The 9,312-nt window shown below is 34.1% G+C and overlaps 1 long non-coding RNA gene across 3 annotated transcripts in view; it reads left to right on the forward strand.

Moving 5' to 3' along the window:
- LOC136066674 (uncharacterized) overlaps positions 1-9,109 on the forward strand; it is an 18,000-nt gene extending 8,891 nt beyond the window's left edge. Inside the window, exons 1-4 of one of the 3 annotated variants that reach the window (XR_010628172.1) lie at positions 975-4,551; positions 6,295-6,345; positions 7,717-7,799; positions 8,023-9,109. This is a non-coding gene — a long non-coding RNA (uncharacterized LOC136066674). The other 2 variants (XR_010628171.1, XR_010628170.1) reach the window with 2 other exon arrangements.
- The last annotated feature ends 203 nt before the right edge of the window (positions 9,110-9,312 follow it).

The raw sequence follows: 9,312 nt of genomic DNA on the forward strand, positions 1-9,312 counted from the left end.
TAGTTCTTGATTGGTGCTATATGTGTAAGAAGTGTGGGGAGTCAGTGGATCATCTTCTTCTTCATTGCCCCATTGCTTGTGAGTTGTGGTCGTTGGTGTTTTGTTTGTTTGGAATTCATTGGGTTATGCCTCAGAAGGTTATTGAGTTGTTTGAGTCTTGGAAGGGTAAGTTTGGTCGACATAGAAATTTTGAGTTGTGGAGAATTGTGCCCCATTGCTTGTTATGGTGTATTTGGCGCGAAAGGAATGCTAGAAGTTTTGAGGGATGTGAACGCTCTTTGTTAGAGATTAAGTCTTTCTTTTTACACACTCTCCTCGATTGGAGTGTGGTCTTTTGTCATTTTTCTTGTTCTTCCCTTCCTGTTTTACTTGATCGTTGTAATCTTCGTTTTTGATTTCTGCCCCCATAGTACATTCCCAATGTACTCGGGTTGGTTGTTTTTCATCTTTTAATAAAATTTTCGTTACTTATCAAAAAAAAAAAAGGGTGCTGGACAAAAGCTATTCTTATTTATAAATGACTCTTGCTGCTGTATGACCTTTGCTTCCCTTTCATTTATTTATATTGGCATGATTTTAATTCTATTATATATGAATTTATAATAATTATTTTTTTCATATCACAAGCAATGGCAGGGAATGCAACATTTTTTTTTGTGTTTGTGTATAACATTTTGGAATATAAGTCTACTATTTTGGATCATCTGATTCCAAATGCAAATCTACAGGATACCTAATTTAGGATTTATCATAATGTCTTTTATGTTTCTTTTTCCCATCATTAATTTCATTAATATTGTAAATCTTAATTTACTTTATAAATTTTATTTTTTTCTTGTCATTGTGTGAATTCTGCTCTAGCATGCTGCTATTTTTGCAGGTTGTTGTTCCACAACAATTAAGATGCTGATGTTGACTGCAAAATTATCAAAAAAAAAAAAAAAAAAAAAAGATGTTGTCTGCAAATACTGTTGTCACCTTGCCTCAAATACCACTAGTTATACATGATGACTACCTTCATGTAATCTAGCGTTTTAAGTTCAATGATTTAGTGTGTGTTCTTTGGTTGCTAAAGGTGCAAAATAGAAGGCTCTTTTTCATGAAGATGATATAACAAATGACAAGGAAATGTGAGTTAGATTTTCTCTTAGATATAGCCAGTACAACCCCTAGATTAGTTTGATCCAAGTTCTCATTGGACCAAATCAAGTTGAATCCCAACTATAGATGGTGGTTTACTTGGTTATCACTTTTTAAGGGATTCACGCTTTTGGCCCCCTGCATTATTTGTTAAAATTATGATGATCAATTTAGAGTGTGAGAGGTAGAGAGAGAATATATGTTTCATTTATTTCATCATTCCTTCTTGGTGTCATTATTTGGAGTTCTATTTTATTGGGTATTTTGAAGAGAGATTTTAGGTCTTGATTTTAACAGTGTTACTTAACTGTTATGTATGTGTATGCAGTGAAAATAGAGGGTCAATGCATGGGGCATAATATGCATACTGTATCTAATCTAGTGAAAGTTTTCACGTTGTTGCATCACTTCAATGGAAAAACGAGGTCACTAAGATTGCAATCAGGTTATGTTCTGCTTACAACATAGCGTCGTCTTCCCCACTTACAAACACTCCAGAAAATCTGCATTTTTGTATTGTCCAATTTAGAGTGGGAAGAGGTCAAAAATGTTTTTGGACTCTCCGAAAAGAAGCTACTTCTATCACTGAGAGTGCCAATTTAGAGTGGGAAGAGGTCAAAAAAGTTTTTCAAGATAGAGACCTGGATCAGTAGAAGTTATTCTTTACTATTTGTCTGTCTAGTTTTTTAGGCTTATGATGCAAGCCTTTTTCATATGCTTTATAAACTATTAAGCTTCTGGAATAATTTGCTGGGATAAAGTGGTAATTTGTCATCTCGAAGTGGTATTTATTTTCTTCATATCAATTGGAGTTTCTTTTTTAGTTTTTAGAGAATCTCTTCTCACTTGGCCTTAAATGGCTAAAATAGCCACCACTATGATTGAAATTTTGTCACAGGTTTGATCTCCATGAATTTGGTCTGCTGCCCCTCCTGAGTTATACAAATGGAAAGGGTATCGTTGTCCAAAGAGATAAGGCCAAAATATAATGGCTACACAGATGTTAGCCAAAGGCCTTAACATTTGGTTTAAAACATGTGATGGTGTTGACATTTGGCTTTAGGCTAAGCCACCTGTTGGCATATGGCTTTAGGCTAAGCCACATGCTAACATCCTTTCCTATGACAGAGCATGAAACCCATGTACAAGGGCTCCAAGATCACATATTTTACTGCCATTTGGTATCATCTTTAGCCATCAAAACAATTTTCATTTGGATTGCCACATCAATTTTACATAATCATACTTTGGTTATTCTAATCACAAACACACACACATATATATAGAAGGGGCATTACTTGCATCCTTAGTCATATTAATATTGGGACCATTAGCAACTTTGTGACATGCCTTTCTCATTTTAGCACCTGGCAAAGGCACATGAACCAACCATGTCAGTTGGTATCGGTAGAAGTGACTAAGAATTCTCTTGGTAAATAATTCTATAAATCATTCCCTTTTTTGCGTTTTGGATTTGTTGGTAGAATTTACCTTTCTAAAGGAGTACGATGATTCTTGAGCTACTGTGCAAACACCCTTTCCTCTCTTAAAGCTTCAAAGTTGAAATCTAAAGAGTGATCCTTCTTGTCCCAGCAGAAACTATATGTTCAAATTTTGTCTGCTAAACAATTTTTTGCTCACTGCCATGCTGTATTATGGTATTTGTTATACTAAAATCCATGTTTGATAAGCATTTAAAAAAGGAAAAAGAAAAAAAAAAGTAGGAAAGAAAATATGAGAGAGCTTTGCAATCATTCTGCATGTAACATATGGGAAACAAAGAATATTGCAGTAGCTTATAGACGTTATACTGAAAAATTAATTAACAAATGTAACAATCCTAGTAGCATACTTTATTGGTTCCCTTCTATATTTTTCCTTTTCACTTTTTCCTTTTCCTTTCCAAACAAGAAAATAGTAAGATACTCTAAGCAACATACTTTCTGCATATAGAATTGCTGGTACAATGAGTTGTCGACATTGCATATGATCCATTAACAAACTAATTATAAACTTTAACCCAACATAAACTGTAACAATCATTGTCAGTGAAAGATAAAGTAATTTTTTTACCTAAACTACTTCTAAATTCTAATTAACTTTTAACATGTGTGGTATGTTATATTTATTTAATAAGTGGTAGGATATGGCTAGTGAATGCAATAGTAAATATTTATTCAAAGTTGTATTTAGCACAAATGACTGAGGTATGCACCATATATAGCTTAATCATCTAGGTGATAGGTGCCTCTTGACTAGAAATCCTGGAAACCAAGCCAGCTTTATGCTGATAACAAAGTAAGGGGCCACTGTAGTAATATAATCCTATCATATTCATGGCTTTAGCTTTGTTTACACCCCCTTGCAAGCAAGGTACACCAAGGCTTTATTCCATCTTCTTCTCATTATATAAGGCCAAGATTGTGTAATTGAAAAACCATGCACACAAACCAAGTATATCCTTCTCTTGCTTACTGATATCCCAAATAAGCTTGGCCAGTACACAGCCTGATCCCAAAGATGCAGCACATGATTAAGAATGATCGCAGGATGTTCTCAGCATCTGATGATAGTACAATGATGAAGCAACTTTTGATGACAATACTCCCTCTATTGTTCTTTATAACTTTTGATGATTTACCCATTCTATTGTTCTTTATAACTCCGGAACCTATTATTAGAAATCAAATGTGTGGTAGTGAGACTTCTAGAGAGACATAAATGATTGAATTTCATTTTTATTGCAGTGGTTCCTAGCAGGTGGATGAAAATGATCATGGATTAGATGGAAAGCTCTGATTCACTCGCAAAATAAAAGTTCCGGCTGTCTAAAACTTTAGATAGGTTTCATTAATCAAAGTATTAAGTTATGCTTGTAACCCCCCAAATTTTGCTTCCAATTGTTCTGCTGGCAGGATGAACCAATGTGTTTTACTTCATACAAGTCGAGCTTACCTTATTATCTATCCCCAAAAAAAAGAAAAAGAAAAAAAAGAAGCATTGAACTTTGAAGAACATACAATAGCTTGAGTCACTGTGTGTGAGAGACTTTTTTTTGGGGTCAATAAGCCAGTAAGGCCTATGATATTTGAATTAATATGGTTGTAGCTATTCTTACCATGGTTTTAAAAACCAGGACAATCAAAGAATCGAAAAATGTCCATTTCTTGATTTTTCCTAGTTGAACCATAGATTTTGATTGTTTTTCTTTGATTGATTTTGATTGTTTTTAGTTGAAAACTGAGTTATATAACTCAAAACTCATCGAACCAAACATGCATAGTTTTTAAGAATTCTATGATTGAGTTATTCGAAGAACTATAAAAGGTCTAATTATAGAATATTTACAGTGTAAAAAGTCACTGCGATCTCAGCTTTTATGGTCTTCATTACCATTTGATTCTGTTTCAGGTATCAATTCTTGACTTTTACTTGCTTTTAGTTCAAGTTGTAGCTCTAGTTGTTGGGGTTTTTTTGAAGTTTTTTTACTTTTAGGGTTTTGCTCAGTTATTGTGCGCAGCTTGGTTGTGATTTTATGATTTTTCATTGTATTGGATACTCGAATTTGATGCTAATGTGGGGTTTTCTGGTTATGGGTCCATGAATTTGTTGGTGGGTTTGCAATTTTGATTCTATTTCATTAATTTTTTTAAATTATTTTTCTATTGTGAAAAAAAGAAAAAAAAAGAAAATGCTTTGACCTACAGATTTGTTCTGATTGAAATATAATCTTCTTGAAATATACTAGTTCTTCGTGTCAAATTTGATGTTGAGTGGATGAACCATCAGGCTTGTTTCTCTGTTTAAAAGTTTGTTACTTCACTTGCTTTCTTTTTATTAACTGCACAGGTGTTCTTACCACTTTCCACTGAGGACATGAAACAAGATTCTCTATAAAACTCTTGTTTAGTCAACCAAATGATTAGTTCAACCTTTATATGTCATTTTTATTTAGTGAACACCATTTTTTTCACTTTCTTCTGCTAATCTGCTCTAATGGTTCTTGTTGTTTTTCTTATGCTTTATTACTACGGTAAAATATTCATCTAGATTAAAAATTTTGCCTCTTTCTGCCATATTTTGTGGTGGAAAGCCAGGTGACATGATGAATTGCGTTTATGTAATTGTATTAGTTTTCTTGGAAGCTAGAGTTCCATTAGTGGCTAGGGTATCTTTGGAAGAATAAGATTTTTTATTCTAAGGTTACCTTGAGGTGGATTTAGTTCTCTCTTTTTTCCCCCTCCCTCTGACCAGGAATGTGATTGTACGTAGAGCTTGTTTTTGTTCAGCTAACTAAGGGGTTACATGGGTAGCTTGCTCTTTCCTGCAAAATTCTTTACAAAATTTTGTGCTACATCAACTTTGGTAAGAGTGCAAAATTCGATCTTGTTCAACTGTCTTTGAGAGACCCAACTTAGTTTCACTTGCCACCCTAGTCCAAATTTTATTGAAAACCCAGCTGCCATACAATCCAAGAAACTCATGATTCACAGCTAAAGTTTATTCTTGTATTTTAAGGGCCTCTATTACATTTGATTTGTATGCCCCTCTAGTTCTTTTGAATTTAAGTTTTCTATTTGTTAGATCCAGCATTTTGGCAAACAATATTAAAAATTTAATGTCAAAAGTGTTGTCCACGGCGACGGGTCTAGGAAACTTTAGATGGGGGAACCAAAGCAAAGAAATTCAGATTGTTCAATAGGACATATGAAGTATAATTTCTGATGGTCAAAGTAAAATTTCTGTTTATCTATCATACCAAATTGAAAAGTTCTAATAAGGGGGCTTCGGGGCCCATGACTGCCTTGGCCTCCTTCAATTCACTCTTTGCCTATCTGTTTGTTGCTTTAGTCCATTTAAAGAATATTATTGTATGTTAAGTAATAATCAAGAGAAAATTGTATTCTTAAAGGCAATCTTCTACTTTTACTTTTACAATTTTAGTAACAACTATATAGGGGTGGCCAATTGCGTTGGGTTTGGTGGGTTTCTAGTGTATTTTGTTGGCCGGATAGCTAAATGGTGAAGGGGTGGGGTAGTGGGTCTTAGTTTTGAACATTAGTCAATAAAAGGAAAAGGGTGTTTTTTATTCTTTAGGTTGTTAGTGATTTTGTTTTGTAACATTGATTTGTGGGTGGTGGTTTGTGGTTGCAGGCATAGTTGGACAAGGCAAAGTTCGTTTTTGTGTTGCCATAGTTGGACAAGGTAATTTTGGATCCCATAATTGCGAAAGTTTAGTATGTGCAAATTGAATTGCTGGGGACGATACTGTGAGGTTTAGTTGAAGTTCTAAACAGCCAGTTGGTTGTAGTGTGCATGTGAGACAAGTATACTTTGCTATTTTTTCCATGTTCTTTTGCATGTTTATGTCATCTAGAATTTTGAATTATATTATGAAACCTGGGTTACAATTCTATCTATTTTGGTAATGTGTGGAAAAGTACCAAACATGGACCAAAATAAGAAATTTGGGTTCCAAGATGGATCTATTTGGAACTCTCAGGTTTGTACAATTTTAATTTTTAATTTCTATTTCCAGCTCTTAACATTTGATTTGCATGTGTTCCTCTTTTCTTGTTAGTTAAAAATAAAATCAATTATTAATCTTTTGTTCATTAAATTGAAATGGCTTTTTCTGGATTATCAGTGAGACAACTTGGTGTGGTTACTAGAGCGCTTCTCTTTTGTTTTTATTTTATTGCATTCCCTAATTACGTTCTGCATCAACTTGGGGAGTTGGTGTGGACACTAGATTTGTTTTTGATTTTTACTTATTTGAGACATCGACTTTCAGACTTTTATTACTTTAATGGGATTTAATTGTGGCATGATTAAATCTTTCATATTGATTTGATCCTATAAGCCCTATTAAAATAGTGGCTCTTGTAATTGTGAAGGGACTGCCTTTTGAACTAGAATTTTCTGATGAGAAATTCTCTCTCGGTGGTGATTTCAAGCACCCTTAGGTGGTGAAGCTAGGGTTTCTCTCTTTTGTTTTTATTTTCTTGCTTTCCTCAATACGTTTTGCATCACAGGTCACTAGTTTTTTCAGTGTCAAGTAAACTCATATGTTAGATTCTCCTTTTGCATGTTCTCTACCTCCTTAATGGATGAAAATAACTCTGGGATTTAGTGGTTGATTCGTCCAGCATGTTGTTGTCAAGGACTTACAATATGCAATCCTTGTGAATTATTGTGCCAACAATTTTATTGTAAATAAAAGACCGGCAATTCAGTTAGTATTGTAATTAAGTAAAAAAATGATTACTTGGATCCATCCTAGTATTTTCAATTTGTGTGTGTGTTTTTTATTTCCGCTTTTTTTATAAGTAATAAAATTGTGTTGTGGTTATTCTATATTTTTGGTCAAAATATTCATCTTTTCAGTTCACTGGATTTGTTAATCAAGCCCTTGCTGTTAATATGTAGATCATGTGTGTGTGTTTTTTATTTTTAATTCTGCTTGTTTCATAACCAATAAAATTATCTGTTGTGGTTATTCTATATTTGTGGTAAATATATTCATATTTTTAGTTTGCTGGATTTGCTAATTGAGCCCTTGCTGTTAATATGTAGATCCTGTTTAGCAGACCCATTCGTTGGATTTTAGCCCTCCATGGAGATGTAGTCGTGCCATTCATGTTTGCTGGAGTTTTGAGGTGATCATGCTTACCTGTATTCTTCTCTCTCTCTCTCTCTCTCTCTCTCTCTCACACACACACACACACATAATTGCACAATTGTATTTCAATGTATTCTTCTCTCTCTCTCTCTCTCTCTCTCTCTCTCACACACACACACACACATAATTGCACAATTGTATTTCAAATAAAGTGGGTTGGCTTGGCTTGTCTTGCGTCGCTGATCAAGCTCGATGTGCAGCCACCAACAAAGCCTGTCTTGCCGCCAATCTGCTAACTATTCAAGGTATATCTCTCTCAATGTTTCCTTCTCTCTCTCTCACTCTAGTCCGTGGTTTTGGGGTGGTCTGTGATGGTGGGGTTGATCTGGGTTTGTGACAGTTTGTGGTGTGGGTTGATCTAGGTTGTGTGGTGGTCTTTGATGTGGTTTGGTGGTGTGGGTGTGGGGTTTTGATTTGTGTGGGATTGGGTTTTGGGTTGGTGGGTTGCGACAGGTCTGGGTCATGGTGGGTTGTGGTGGCATGGGGGTTTTGGTTGTGGAGGTGACACAACTGATGCTGGCCTTGCCATTGACTATTGAGTAGAAATTGTTTTTTTGTCTTACATTAGTGGATTGATTGGTTTAATGGTGTCAAGTTGTAGTTATACTTAAGCCAAGTGTTTTCTTTTTTGTTCGTGCTGGATGATAACATATTATTTGTAGAAAATCCTTAATTACTTCATTTATGAAAATATACAGCCAAAGGTTAGTAATTTGTTCTTTCGCTAGAAATTCTTGAAAAGGAGTTTGGTATATATGTGGCTGGGGGCAGATTTTGAATATATATGTTATTCAAAAAGAAAATTACAGCTTCAATTATATATAATGTTTGGCTTATAAGGAATTGAGAGTCATCTGTTGAAGGAATTAGGGATGAGATTAAAAACTGTCAAAAAGATTAATGCATTATGAGGACAACAAATTGAACTTGCCTACTTTGCAATATTATCACAGGAGGTAGCTCTCTCTCACCAGTTCTCGAACCCATGGACCTGATACTTGGTACAAGTATCAAATTAACCCAATGAGCTACTAAGAGAACCGGTCATAGGAGGTAGCTCAAACCATATTATTCTTGCCTTAAACAAATTGTTTTATATTTTGCTTCTTTTGTGACCTTTTCAATTTTTCTGATCGCTTACATTGTTGTTGTTGGTTCATTAGATTCTAATTTAATTGATCCTTCTTGTGATCAATTCCATGGCTATACGTTCAGTACAGTCTGTATAAACAAGGACTTGATTGTTTTTTTTTTTTTTTTGGGGAAGACTTGTACTGTTAATTTACATATANTTAATCTAAATGTATGCTAAAATTTCTTCTTTAACTTTATTTTTGTTCAATTGAATTCTCTATGTTTCAAATTTATTCAATTCAAGTTTTTTTTTTTTTTCATTTTCTTTAAAAATATTGCCATTAAGAAATATTATTTTCACATGAAAAAATCTATAAAAATATTTTATAGATTTTTTATGTGATAATGTTTTTTCA

Source organism: Quercus suber, unplaced genomic scaffold (assembly GCF_002906115.3).
Source record: "Quercus suber isolate HL8 unplaced genomic scaffold, Cork oak 2.0 scaffold_43, whole genome shotgun sequence".
Lineage (NCBI taxonomy): Eukaryota > Viridiplantae > Streptophyta > Magnoliopsida > Fagales > Fagaceae > Quercus > Quercus suber.